This window comes from Brachycentrus maculatus, unplaced genomic scaffold, assembly GCF_059751285.1.
Source record: "Brachycentrus maculatus isolate JH-2025_06_01 unplaced genomic scaffold, ASM5975128v1 h1tg000462l, whole genome shotgun sequence".
Classification (NCBI taxonomy): Eukaryota; Metazoa; Arthropoda; class Insecta; order Trichoptera; family Brachycentridae; genus Brachycentrus; species Brachycentrus maculatus.
In genome coordinates, this window is record NW_028281209.1 from 345,467 (window position 1) to 360,795 (window position 15,329).

The 15,329-nt window shown below is 30.3% G+C and overlaps 1 long non-coding RNA gene across 1 annotated transcript; it reads left to right on the forward strand.

Moving 5' to 3' along the window:
* The first annotated feature begins 10,193 nt into the window (after positions 1-10,193).
* LOC148302314 (uncharacterized) lies at positions 10,194-14,621 on the forward strand. Its single transcript, XR_015838665.1, has 2 exons — positions 10,194-10,300; positions 13,650-14,621. It is a non-coding gene; the product is annotated as an uncharacterized LOC148302314 (long non-coding RNA).
* The last annotated feature ends 708 nt before the right edge of the window (positions 14,622-15,329 follow it).

Sequence of the window (15,329 nt, forward strand, 5' to 3'; positions counted from 1 at the left end):
TTATGCATATTTATTACACCTGTTTATTGTTTTTATATTTTGCCATGTATTAGTTTTGGTTATTTTTTCAAAATCTTTTTTGTAACTTTATTATTTGCGTTCTAGTCTTGTTAACCTTAAACCCATGTCCCAAAATGAGAAATAGAAATTACTTATCGGGAATATTATATACATGACTTATACATGTAATATGTTATGAAAAAAAAAAATAATAAACACACTTTTTCTAACGTTAGAATGGAGAGAAGGTATTTGTCAATTCAGATATCTCGCCAACTAGGGCGGAAGTTCTACTAATTAAACATGAAAAGATTAAATCGCATTTCTGAACCTTCTACAACGTTGCCCAATTACCGCGAAGACTTAAACTTAGCACTGATTTCGATTAAAGCGAGGCCGATAACGACCTCAGCCTGCAAGCTTTTAAGCTTGTGCAAACGGACATGGGAAACCGCAGATGAACGAAGGTTTATTTTTTAGAAATTCCCCTAAATTTCTGGCCTATTTTCGCATCGGAAGTTTGCTCAAAATATTGCACAGCATGAAAAAGGCACCGATTTTAAATCGTATATTAAATAATTTATTTAAAGATAATTTTGTAAAATACTGTCTCATGGGTGCTGAAACTAAAAAAAATCATTTATTGATTCAGCAGTCACTTTGTGGTAAAAATTTTTCCATTTTGAGATTTTGTTTTACTCGGTAAATAAGTACCTCTATTTATTAATCAGAAAGTTTTTGTATTTTTTTTTATAAAATACAGATTTCTTCTACTACTAAGTAAAACTAAATTTTTTCTTTGTAATTGTATTTATCAATCAATATATCTCAATTTAACTATAAGTGACCCAGAATATTTTACGCGTATCCAAAACTTTATATTTTATAAGTTATATATATATATATATATATATATATATATATATATATATATATATATATATATATATATATATATATATATATATATATATATATATATATATATATATATATATACATATATGTATATTTATGTATATATATATATATATATATATATATATATATATATATATATATATATATATATATATATATATATATATATATATATATATATATATATATATATATATATATATATATATATATATATATATATATATATATATATATATATATATATATATATATATATATATATATATATATATAAATATATATATAATATGTCAGATTGATTTTCGAATTAATTCACAACCTTATTTCTGTTTTATTCCTCCGCGCCAAGTACGATAGTTTGCGGTACAACCATTAATTATATGGAAATAATACTTGTAGATTCCTTTAGATAGTGATTCAACCTTCTCCACGGACCCATGTCAATCAAGGTCTCTCCAAATCGAGCAAGATGTAAATTCTAAAATTGATTTCTAAAGGAAATGGTCGAGCGAATCACTACAAATCTGGTTTTGCTAATGCATTTCTAGTTTTTTTTTACTCAAAGCTGTAAACAATGAAGTTCACATACATGATCCTCCCACGAACTTACGAATGAAGAAGGATATGGATGTCTATAACTATAGAAGGTTTATACCATGTTCATTAATGGGTTTTGACCTGAAAATTACTTAATATGTAAGTATGTTATATTATATTACATAAATATATTAATTAAAGGAACTCTGTTGAATACAAGCCTTTTCAATTCACCACAGATGGCTGTTGTGAAATAAATCGTGAAGTGTCGTGAGATTGATGATATGTGTATGATTACCAAAAAAAATTGAGTAGTGTGGCTGTCAATCAAAGGTTGAATAGTGAAAATAACACTTGTGTAAAGTAATCACTTAACCAGCGTATGACAAGTCATAAGTCCTGTCAATACCAAGACATTCATATTCTTCTTCATTTATGTAACAACGTAAAACTATAATACTATTTATTTGAAATATTAAATTATTATTTTCCCAAAAAATGTTTCTAAATTTTAATTTTATTTAAATCACTCCTTTGGGCTTGTCCCAAATATATTTCCTTCGAGCAAAGCTCAGTTAGGTACCAAAACATATGTTTTATTCCTTGTGGAAAGGTGACTACGAGTTGGAATGAGAAAGTACAAGGACTTTATTCTAGATGTGACACATCGGTATTGGGTGGATATCTCGGTATTGCCAATTTTCACAAAATTTCTACGTGATTGGAATAGTTAAATTCCATGAAAAGAGATTTTTTTGTAAATGTGTGGGTAATATAGTCCTTGAAAATGAAAATCGATTTCAATATTGTATTTATTATGCTCAAAATTCAGTATTCCCGAATTAATGAAAACGCGAGCTAGGTTTATCAGTTATTGCCAAAAATTTGTCAATTTTTTTAATGTTTTTTTTTTATACTGCCATTGCAGTAAAAAATCAGTAAGAAAAAACAAAATTTTATCCGTCCCACGTGAAATTACCTTTCAAAATGCGCGTATAAGAATGCAACATTATGTCAAAATTTCAAACCAATCAATGAATAACTTGAGGAGATATGAGATTTTGAACCAACTAACCTTTACATTGTTATAAATATATAATAATAAAAAAAAATCGTTTGCCTAAATTACGTAATAATGAAAACATTTTAAAAACCTTCAAAGTATTGTCATTTTCTAGTGTCATCACCCATCTCCCTTTCAAAGCTCTGTCAGAAGTTTTCACTTAAAAACTGGGATCCGAATATTTAGCAAATGACAAAGCACTCTTTTCCTATTCATCTTTCATTTTGGTGTCGTAAATTGTCGACTTTTATTTTTCAGCCTTTTCAAACGACAAAGCCTTTCATTCAATGTGAGTCAAACCTACAATTATTTCAAATAAAAAAGAGAATAAATTACCCTTAATGGTTTTGACAAATAAAAACCATTACGAAGGGATGTAGGAATAACTCAATTAAAAAAAACATTTATTTTGGATAAGGGTCATTTGAAAAACAGCATGGAAATGAATAGTAAAAATTCAACACTATTTCACTGAAACTTTTCAGCAAATTTTTCAGCTTCATATGAGTAATGTGTGGCTGAACAACGTGTTACTCGATGATTAAGGTCAATTATTAGATCCAAAACACAGAAACATACCAAACAAATCCTAACACTACCAATGCATTATTAAATGGTGTTATTGTTACCCAAATATCAATGATGAAAAAACAAAGTTACTAAAGTTCAGAGACGGACTCCCACAGAGGAAATATTCAATAAATTAAAACTTATGACAGTCAAACAACTATATACAAAAATAATCCTTATAAATTCATTTAAGCATTACTATCATATAATACAAAAAATCTTACTTAATGGAAACGTACATAGAATTACAAGATTTTAAACACAAAACCGCATGAAAAACCTTATGGTAGGCAGAGAAAATAGACCGCCACACCAATTTGTCACTTCCAAATTCATACATCTCTATACATACATACCCACTTATTATTACAACTCCTGACCTAACATGATTAAAGTTACATCGATTTTTACTTTGCTATAAAAGTCGTCAATCTAGTTAATATTGTGGCCAATACTTTGAATGTTGCCAATTTTGATTTTTTGATAATGTCGTTAATATAGTCAAAAGTATCAAACTTGTTTATGTCATTATGTAACATAAGATGAAAAATCTAATTTTGCCAATTCGGAATTCGGTCAATTTATTTTTAATCAACAGGCTCCATGTATCTGTTATAGAATCTCTTGTGGAAAAAATTGAAAATCTTTTGTAATTTTTTCACACGCCCTCGATTTTTCAACGCGGAACATCCCGCAACCGTGTTTGTTATTGACTTTTACCTAAAGGAAACTATATATTCTGATGTTTATGCTAGAATAAAGTAGACGTGCCCTATTTAGGTCAACAACCAAATATCCCCCTAGCCAGATTTCACCTCTGATTTGGAATTTGTTCGTAGATATAGCAGCCAGTGTTGCCATATAGATTTATCTGTTTTTTTTTTTTATATTTTTTATTTACATAAACTGTATTTATTCATTTTAAAAGAACAATTTTAAAACATATTAAAAATATTATAAGCAGAGACCTACTAAGCCACCTTGTGTGTTTTGTCGGAAGAATTCTGTTTTCTTACGTTTTTTATTGTTTTAATTTATTTTCGCCTAATATACACACAAAAAAGAGAAGAGAATTTTTTTTAATGTAAACTACTTTCATAAAATCAACTCTTGATCATTTACTCATTTCTTTATTTTGCCTTTATTCCATATTTTATTTTGATCTCTAGCCTCCGTATAAAATATAAAAAAAAAAAACAATAAACAACAAATATTAAAAAAATTGTTTTGAATATTGAAAGCATTAACTTTGTGGATCATATTGATATATTATTTCGAGAAACAAAAATTCTTTGGTTCGACTTCCATATTTATTGTTAATTCTTGGGACTGTCGAACCTTCGATACTGATTTTATGCTGCCGTTACAGTTGACAGATTTTACTCTAGTTTAATTTATTTTTTAATATAGAAAGAGCTAAACGAATAAAAACCTACTACAATTTTGACAACCAGATCACAAAAAAAATATTTTTTTTTAATTCGATTGTTATTTAACGTCGAAGTATAGCATGATTGAATCACGCTACAAAAGTTTTCCTAACACAAACCAACAAGAAAATTTACAAATATAAGATAACGAGTAGCATCATTTAAGAATGAACGATAATCTCTTGGACCCCTGTGAAGCAGATCATAACATTTTCTGGCAACAACTTTTTTGTGCACAAGACATTGACGAGAATTACTTTATCCGACTCTGAAACAACTGATTACCGCTTTTTTAGTAACCATTAAGGTACTGAAACTATGTAGGGACTTAAACTTACAAAACAACTACTTAACAATAAGCCATGCTACAAACTAAAAATAGAAAAGAATTTGATGTCTGAAACTAGTTCAAATATTAATCAAAAGTAATCAATATATTTTAAGTAAGTACTAGTATCGTTTTATTTTCTCAAAAAGGTTAGTTTTTCAATAAACTACCTTAATTTATTAGTTCGAAAAATCATTTTTACAGATTTCATACAGATTTTGGGTTATTGATTCTACACAGATTTAAAACAGATTTCTAGACTGTAATTCAGATTTTTTGGTTTGGCATATGGCAACACTGATAGCAGCAGACATATTTTCCCGGTCGCTCTTTCAATAGATCCGATATTGGATTCACTTCAGGAAGGTATTCCGAGACGAGTTGCTGCAAACTTGATTACATTAGCCCTAAAGAAGTTAGAAAACCGCCAGATTTTCCCCACATATCTAAAAGGCCATCGCGGGAGAGACGTGACGCACTTTCCTCTGAATAAATTTAAACTCAACACTGATTTTTTGAGCTCTATAGAAAAGCATCTCGTCTAACGTATTTTTTATTAAATAAATGTACACAAGGAGATGAAATGGCAGTGAAAATGTTGTAAATATTTCATCGTGTTTTTACGTTGTAAACTACAAATGACTTACAAATGCGTCTTTTTACAATCATCCAATTTTGATAAAAATGGTGTTTCGATATGCCATATGTATGTTTTAATATGTTTTAATGATATATGTTTTAATTTTGTAAAATATGTGCAGCAATCTCTCTATAATGGCCTTGCTCAAGTATTTGAAATACTTAATCATGCCAAGTTTTCCTCGGTTTTTCTCTACTTCTATTATTAACTTCATTCGCCTCAATTTTATTTTACTGTTCTTTTTTCATTCAATCGATTCACATACCCAAACCACCTCAACGCACTTTTCTTATTTTTATTAATAATGCTTACCTCAGTCTTGATTTTTTCTTTATATCACCGTTTGAAGATCTTTCATACATCATTTTACCGCATATACGCCTGAGAGATGGTATTTTGAGTGCATTTACTCTACTTTTTCATTATTTTTCCAACTCTAAGCTCTACCAACGTACATTAAGATAGGAACCAGGACTCTTTTGTGCACTGCCAGTTTTGCTTTCGCTGAAAGTTTTTTATTTGCTTTAACTGATGTGAATAATGGGAACAGTAAATAATAACTAATTCATTACTCACTGTTCCCGCTATTCTAGTTCCTCTCTTTATCATGTTAAATCCATCCTTTGAAAACATACTTCTCAAATATACGAAATCATGTATCTGTTCCGAAATTTCCCCATTAGAAAATTTTAGAAAGTAAACCCCGGCAAATTCCGGTCTCCTTTATCAACGAATGCTTTCAGTTGCACAAGTTTAAGAGTAAGTGGTACAAGTGTAAGTGGTACAAAAACAATTCACACTCGTATCACGTATGGAGTTCTTCATTCCTCGTAGCATATTTAGCATTTATCAAATATTATTCTCATATTACAAAAACAAAAATGTACTACGATCAAATACTGATAGCAAACGTAAATTTCATCATCTTTATTCTAGTTTTATTTCCAAATCCCTCGATTTAGACAAATAAATTGAAAATGTATGTAAAATAATTCGGGTAAAATTTTACATACATTTCATAAAAAGACTCATTCTCAAGTTATTTTAAATACATACATACATTTCAAAAAGGTTTTTTATTTTTTTTCAAAAACATGTGAAAGATTGAATGATAAATAAAACTTCTGAAATAGTTTGGGAGTCCATCATGCGTAGAGTGGTGAATGTTACACGTGTAAGTATCACTTAAATCAGCCTTTGAAAGGTCGTAAGCCCTGTTAATACCCAATGTTCCACATTCTTCTTGGTCTATTTTGAAATATCAATTTGAAAAAACCTTGTGTTACAACACATTTTAGACGTATTCTTTAAAATATTTATCAAGAACCTTTATGAAATATTTACGCCTGAATCATATTACTTTCTAATTATTGTCTGTGACTTAATCTTGAATATTTTTATTTTCCCCTTTTCTTATCGTCCCTCTTCCAGGTATTTTCACAAATTTACAAATGTGGAATGTGAATGTTTTTGTAAATGGGTTAATGTTACTGTGCTGTAAATATCCCAAATACAATAAAGTAAAAAAAAACTCATTAAAAATAAAAATAAAGTAAAATTAAATAAATTGAATAAAAAAAAATTATAAATATAAATGTAATAATAATTATGTTCAAAGTTTTAAATTTATCATTTTTTGAGGTTTTACTATCCACGGTACGTAGACGAAACGACCCTTCCGCGTACTACGAGGGATGCTGTAATTTGGTCACTTGTCACGTTTCCCGTCCGTTCATCAACGTTCTCGCCCCGGTCCGCTGGCAAACACAGAAAAATCCTTTCTCTCTTGCCGAGTTTATTGTCGTACATGCATTAGCAAATAGCGCAATGCTGTTAATATGGCCTCTCCGAACTTGACAAAATGTTATTTAGTCTTCAAGAGAAATCCTGGAATCTAGGGAAAGTTAACCTTTTTGCAGAACTTAGAAATTATGCATGCCCCTTGCATATTTGAGAGACCCCCCAGTCATTTTCGTAGAAGTATTGTATGTAATAAAAAACACAGCTCGCAACAAATGACGTGCACTCAGTATGTTCACAAAACGACTGCACGAACCGTTGCGTAAATTATCTGAATAATGCATTTCATAATTGCTGTCTCGCTTCCACGTAGTTGTGGCGCGCAGTAGTAAGTGTGAAATAAATAATAAATCTTCGGTTAGTTAAAATCATAAATTTGGATAGTTAATATAATATGTTATTAGATTAAAACCATTATTTTTAGCTTTTCCACTTTATTTTTATTTGACCAGCGACCGGGTTTCATCGTAACCGACATCATCAGACCAGACTGATGATGTCGGTAACGACGAAACCCGGTCGCTGGTCAAATAAAAATAAAGTGGAAAAGCTAAAAATACTGATTTAAATCTAATAATATATTTAAAATGCAATTCCATCACGAAGTGTCAGTGGATAATATAAATCTATTAATTAATATAATGCCATTTTTCGTTAAACACTACCTCAAGGACGATGGGTTAACACAAATAACACACGATGACATGAACCGTTCGACCATTGGATGACGTATTGACGGATTTGATGGTAGATAGTAAAAATATTTATCAAAACAACAAATTGAAGATAAAATATTTAAATGTTAAATTACTTCTGAGTATTATCACAACGATTGCAATTTTTTTCTGAAATTGCTTGAATAATTACCAAGTTATTGATTAAAAAAAAATTGAGAGTGATTTTGAACACTCAAGTTTCGAATAGGTTAAGAAAAAAACATACGAGTGGTGGGTTTGTTCATGTAGATAGGTGATATTACATTCTACACAACACAAAACTCAGAATAAGTTTCTTAGAAAGTTGAATGATTATTTCACTCTTAGCGCAAATTATCATATCTATGTAATATTCTGTTTCTGTCGTATCTAATAACACATATTATTGTAAAATATCAAATAAAGTTCGTCTGTACTTTCGCCCGCCTCCATAGATCAACGGTAAAAGCGTGCGGAGGTCCCAGGTTTGATTCCTAAGGGTGTGTATAATATAAGTAAAATATCACTTCACTATATTTTGAGCGTGTCCAAACACTTGTTCACAAACCTGGGTTCTCTCCTCTCTTAGGTGTTAATTTTATATTAAAATTGATAAATTTGTTTTCAGGCGTTTCCCATTTTATAAAAATAATCCGGGGACCGGATCTTCCGTACATCCAAATAAAAGGGTCTCTGCCTACTAAAAAGCTTTCTCATTTCATAAAAGATATCTGTAATAAACTTATATGTACTGTGACGTGAGATTAATCATACATCTAGGAGTTCCAAAAAAATAGTAGTGTGGTTGTCAATCATAAGTAGAATGGTGAATGTAGCACGCATACAAAGTGATCACTTTACACACATGACAGGTCACAAGCACTGTAAATACTTAGACTTCCATATTCTTCTTAATCTATGAGAAAAACATGTGGAAAAATCACTTTTTCACTATGATATTTATTCAATTTTACCCGAGACTGGTACCAAAAACGTAGACCTTTCCTTCATGATAACACTGCTTCTTTACAATCTAGTGCCTCGTGCACCACTGGTTGCTGATTATATATTTGAATTAATATCATAGAAAGCTTAATGAAATAACATTTTATTTATAATTTATTGAGGCTTGGACACACTTAAAACATTGTTGGTCGTTAAATGGGAAAATTAGTTTTAAAAAAAAAATCAGGGTAAATAAAAACATAAAAATACATCGGATTCTTAAAATACTTAGAATGATCTTAGAATTTTCTTCCTTAGCAAGTTAATTGGGTAATAATCAATACACGTTATAAGCGATATTTACACGATATAAGCGATATTTTCATGTTCAATTTCCATTAATGGTAAAGTTCATGCTTTAGGACAAAAAGCAAACGCCACTCACCTGAGTTATGTAACATGATATTTATCTTTCAATTATGAAAGGAAATAATTCAATAAGGCTAGGTGGCATTTCTAAGATGACACTGATGAAATATTAATATTACCACCGTAGATCCGTTTTCACTTGTTTATATATCAAAATCTTATAAATATTAAAAAAAACTTCATGTTTTTGTATGATAAAATGAATAAAGAACAAGGTTTTGAAAAATAACTGGTAGAAAATTAAAGAATGAATTTGTCGACAATAATTCGGTTGGTACGTTTTAAGGCATTTTTTTAAAATTTGATAATAATGAATGACAGCTTGTATCTACCTAGGACACTACTAATTACTTTCTTATTTTTGGTGTTCATTTCTGCATTTTTTCACATTTTATGTAATTTCATCATTTTATATTTTTATGAAGAATTTTTTCTAAATTATAGCTGTCTTAAACTCTTATAAAGATCTTTCGCATTTATATGTGAGTATTGAGTAACTCGAGAATTCATCACTACGGTGAGGTCACAATATTTTATGTTTTCAGAGCCAAATATAAAATCATGATAATTCAATTTTTTCTTAAGATATTGATATCAAATTTTAATGAATTACGTCTTGTTTTCTTTTGTTATATTTGCTTACACTTCGTGGTCTAGCTGATGATTGTATTACTTTAAATGACGTGCGGTTGAAGTGTTTTAACACCTGCCAAATTCCTCTTGTACACCTTTAGATCAATCACCTAGTCACCAACTAAACAAGTGTCGTCAGTCAAAACAAACATACCAAACTTTTTTACCGGTTGTGAATTTTTATATCTGAATTGAGTTCATTCGTTTTGAATCTACTAATTTGAAAAGGTGAACTTTTGGCAATCGGCGAAAATGAAGTCTATTGGCAAATTTGTCTATTTATTTGTCGTTTTATTTTTATACTCGGTGAGTGACTAATAATTTATCGTTGTAACGTGTACGTGATTTTTGATTACAAGAAATACCTTGCACTTTTTGCGATCTTTCGTCGCAACGCTTTTCTTAAAATTAAAACGTCAAATTGTTTTACGAGAAAAATGTAACAAATAAATAAAATCAATTATACACGAGATCGCAAAAGTAAAAGGATTGCTCTAACTGGCTTTGATCATTTCTTCAACCCTAGTCAGACAACCCTGACATTCGTAAAATTAACGACCAACATCCAATATGTGGGGACCACCGAGGCAACACATGTCAATAATGTAGTGACAACTAGGATGTATCCTGCCTTTTTATCGATATTTCACGATGGTATTTGACTCAAAGTTCTCAAAAAAATATATTGCACCTATTTAAAAATGTTTTTGGTAAAATTTAGTGTCGGGTTGTGGTCCCGATGTTAGTGTCACAAACTCTTGAATCAGAGATTCTCGGTTTGAATCCACTCTACCACAATTTGATACCTATTTCTAATAATTAGCTGCTTAGGCTCACAGAAATAGTATGAAATTGTATTTTTAGTAATAATAATAAAATCACAAATACTTTTCTTTTAATGTGGTTTTTTTCTTATTGTCGTTCAATATACGATAGTCCCGTATTGAGGTTCATTGAAACAAGTCCCGTGGCCTAGGATGAATTGACTTTATTATATTTTTTTAAGAAATAACTCGCAAAGCCTCTATGAGAGGCTTGTCTGCAAGTAGGATAGTAAAGATAGGGAAGGTGAATGTGAAAAATACATCACAAACACCCAGACTAATTGAAAATAAATCTTGCTTGAATTTATTTTGCACTTGGCGGGATTGAACCCGCGACGCCAGTTTCGCAGTATCCAACTACGCCACGGCGCACAGTGCGTTATTTTGGCAATCTAGGGGTACTTTATTATTACGCTTAAAATATACCGGTTTTAGTAGGTTTTTGGATACTATCACTTATAAAATATATGATTGAGTGAACATTTTGTATTTATCTTATAGTATTTCTAGAAAGATATGATAAAATGGGTATTAAAACAACTTTCATGCTTTATGAAAAGAGGTCACAGTTAAATGTGTTTGTATTACACTTAAATGTTTTGGCAGATATTAATATTATTTAAATATTTGTTGTAGATGCATATATGCATAAAACGTCATCACCAATGTTTGTAAAAGAAAGGTATATATTCGTATATGAGGCCAGGAATTATTTGAAAATGGAGAATATTCAAGTTATGTTTTATTCAGAATCACTATTATTTAAATATTCTTCTGATTCATTAAACTCATATTTGAAGTTCTGTTTGAATAGATAAACATGATCACATGGCATCGGATACTTTACCGTCTATCATACAAAATTCATCGTAAGCTTCACGTGCATTTTTATTTCATTCACAAGTATTTTTGTTGGAGAAAGTGTCGTAATTTCATCCAAATTTTTTTCTTTCATCAACTTCTGTAATCATTGTGTTCGCCGTTTCTTTAATAAAAACCAATTAAATGGGGTGCCAATATCTAGTCGACAATGGTGCACGATTTTGCCAAATATATTTTTTGTTGTGTTTAACAGTTCCACTATAAGTATACATATTTGTATTGACATCATAGTAATACTAAACAATTTTTTGTCTGTATGATGGTCTTCTGAAAATTTTGTCGGTACCTATTTTGTCGGCACCATGACAGACCCACTTTAGAATTTTATTTTAACTAATGTTTTTCGAGTAACAAAGAGTTTCAAGCACTTCTTCTTGAACCTTGGATAATCGCGCCCCAGTATGATCGTTAAGTGACTAAAGCGGAATTTCAGCTGAAATTTCGTTGATGGTGATTGCTGGAGAATTTCACAGATTCTTTCGCTTAGTAAGGTGGATATTGTTTCCTATTTATATCTATCATTTGTTGCCTTATGATATCATACTGATGGGTTTTTAGATTATTTTATAGGTAGTGCTTAATCCGCAGATAATTCGGCTTATTTTTATTGAAATATTTTTTTATTGTTAGGAAGGCAGAAGATAACTCTCTGATGAAGGCGGCAGAATCTCTTTTTCCAGTTTTTCTCAGTTTGATTACTGTGGCCAAGGACAACTCTTGTTGGGTTGTTAATTTAACATGATTTTGTATTTTTCGTTTTTTGACCTTCGATGCACACGATTCAAAAACCTTTCAAGGCCTACAAGGCTTACAAATTGAGCTACTTTTCAAAATACTTGATAGAATTTGAGTAAAAATATTAGAAAACATAAGATTTCCTTGAATAATCTATAAAGAATTTGAACTCAAGAATTGTTTTCGAGATCTACCCGATTTATTCCACTTTTGCCCAATTTTTTGACAAACACTTCTGATTTTTGTTTTAAAACTAGTCAAAATCTTAAATAACACTGAAAGCATATTAAATTGCTCCAAAATATATGCAATTATGGCTTCAACTCTCACGCGTTTCGAATCTACGACCCATATGTCAAAAATAGCCTGACGAGAAATTTACGTAGTCATTCTGAAATTGCGAAAAAAATGTATGGGTATGGCAAATTAAGCAAAAAGTTATTAAATATGCTAATAAGAATATAAGTTAAGCTTTTATAAAAATACTGTCATAGTACGGTATTTTAGGGTATGGCATACTAAAAGCCTAGTTATAATTGGAATAAACCAATTATAATTTATATTTACGAGCTATAAGTTCAACAAGACTTTGCAGGCTAATGAAATAATATTTACTCAAATAAAAACACGTACAGTATACCTTGATAAATTAATACTATAAAAATATAAACAAATTTTGCACATACATAACACAAATTTATAATATGATGACTCAAGCGACTGATGCGCATTCGGGTTTCCGATACGATTATGTATTTTTCGGAATGACTTAATTTAAAAATAATTAAACAGTTTTGTAAAATGGTTTGTTTTCTATTGGAATAAAATATTTTTTTCAAAATATAAGCCATCGAAAAAAATAATAAAGTTCCGCTAGATTGCCAATATAACGCACCGTGCGGCGCCGGTCACTTTGTGTAATATCAAAATATAAAAATAATATAAGAATAGAAACATGCCTTTGCTATGATGAGGTGTACAACTATGAATCAAATATCATTGATGTTGATTTGATGAATACAATTTATTTACATTCTCAATATTATTAATATTTAAAGCATTTACTTTGTGGTAATATTTTTTGACAAAAATGTTAGCAACATTAGTTTTTTAAACCACTCACCGAGATTTTTATGTCTACCGGTTTCGAGATGTACCCATCTCTTCTTCAGGACGATCACTACTACAGTATGCAATTTATTTATATTTTTCAGGGTTCTTCAAATGCTCAGGGCCCAACAGATGCGCCCACTGTCGCGCCTACCCCTGCACCAACTCTCGGCCCAACCACGGAACCAGCTACTGAAATCGGACAGTTGTCTGGAATTGGAGTTGGAATTGCACCAATTTCCGCAATACTGACTACAGAACCAACTCCACCTCCAACCGGGTCACTTACCACCGATCCAACCGCCATACCAATGATGATCTATTCAATGAATGCAATGCCAATGGCAGCCAGCGGTGGAATACCAACAGCTATACTCACAACGATCAAACCAAAATTACCTCATTGGCCAAACAAAATCATGACACCCAAATGCATGACCACAAAGTGCCCACCAACTAAGCCAAAAACAACCAAATGTCCAACTAAACCCTGGACCACTAGATGCAAAACGACACCTAAACCTAAAACCACTTATTGCCCAACTAAACCAAAAACTACTAGATGCCATACAACATATAAGCCAAAAACAACTAGATGTCATCCAACTAAACCAAAAACTACCAGATGCAATACAACACACAAGCCAAAAACAACATGTCATCCAACTAAACCAAAAACTACAAAATGCAATACAACACATAAGCCGAAAACAACATGTCATCCAACTAAACCAAAAACTACCAGATGCAATACAACACACAAGCCAAAAACAACATGTCGTCCAACTAAACCAAAAACTACAAAATGCAATACAACACATAAGCCAAAAACAACTAGATGTCATCTTTTTTAACCATAGGCAACAAAATGCTCTGCAAAAGTTGTACCATAAACAATCAAATTAATTACACAGCTCAAAAAATACAAAAAAAGCAAAACAACGTTTCATAAAAAAATTAATTATTACATAATTAACAGTAAAAATCAAATAAGTATATTAAAATATTTGCATGCATGTTACACATGCCATATTCAATAAAACGAATCTAAGCAATAAAGTCCTTGGTTTACAATATTTGTTTTTTGGTTATTTTTATTTCTTCCTGATCCAAAACATGGGTTCGTTTTAAATTTTGTCTGCTTTCAAATCTTTTCAAAGTTACCAAATATTACATTTTCGAAGCAGAAATTTTATAAATGATCCACCATCATAATATTAAAATAAGTATTACATGGATGTATAAGTTTATTTTATTTTATTTTAATTGTTCGGGAATTGTACAACTTTACATTTAAAAAAGTAAACAAAAAAAATAGTTAAATTAACAATAGTGAGTATTACATTACATTAACAAAAATAGTTACATGAAGCCAATTAAACAATTACACATTTCGCTCACTCCTTTCAAGAACGTCATGAATCAAAAAACTTGATTTTTCAGGAGAACGTTTTTAAAGTTTAAAAATATAATACAATGTATTAAAAGAAAAAATCAAGCCAATTATTGGACTTTTTACTTAGCAACAGATCTTTTTAGGTAAAACCTGGAGGTTTATTCTCCATTTGAAAAATATTTAATATATTTAAAAAATAATGAAACAATACCTTTTCTTCAAAATGCAAAAACAATACTTTCCACCCTGTAGCGGGTAAATATTATGTCAAAAATATGCCTCTTTTGCTGGGATAGAGTACATTTTCTGGGCATTCCGAAAACATGGACAGCTGAAAATTGACGATTTTTTATTTATGACGTTCTTGAAAGGAGGGAGCGATTTATGT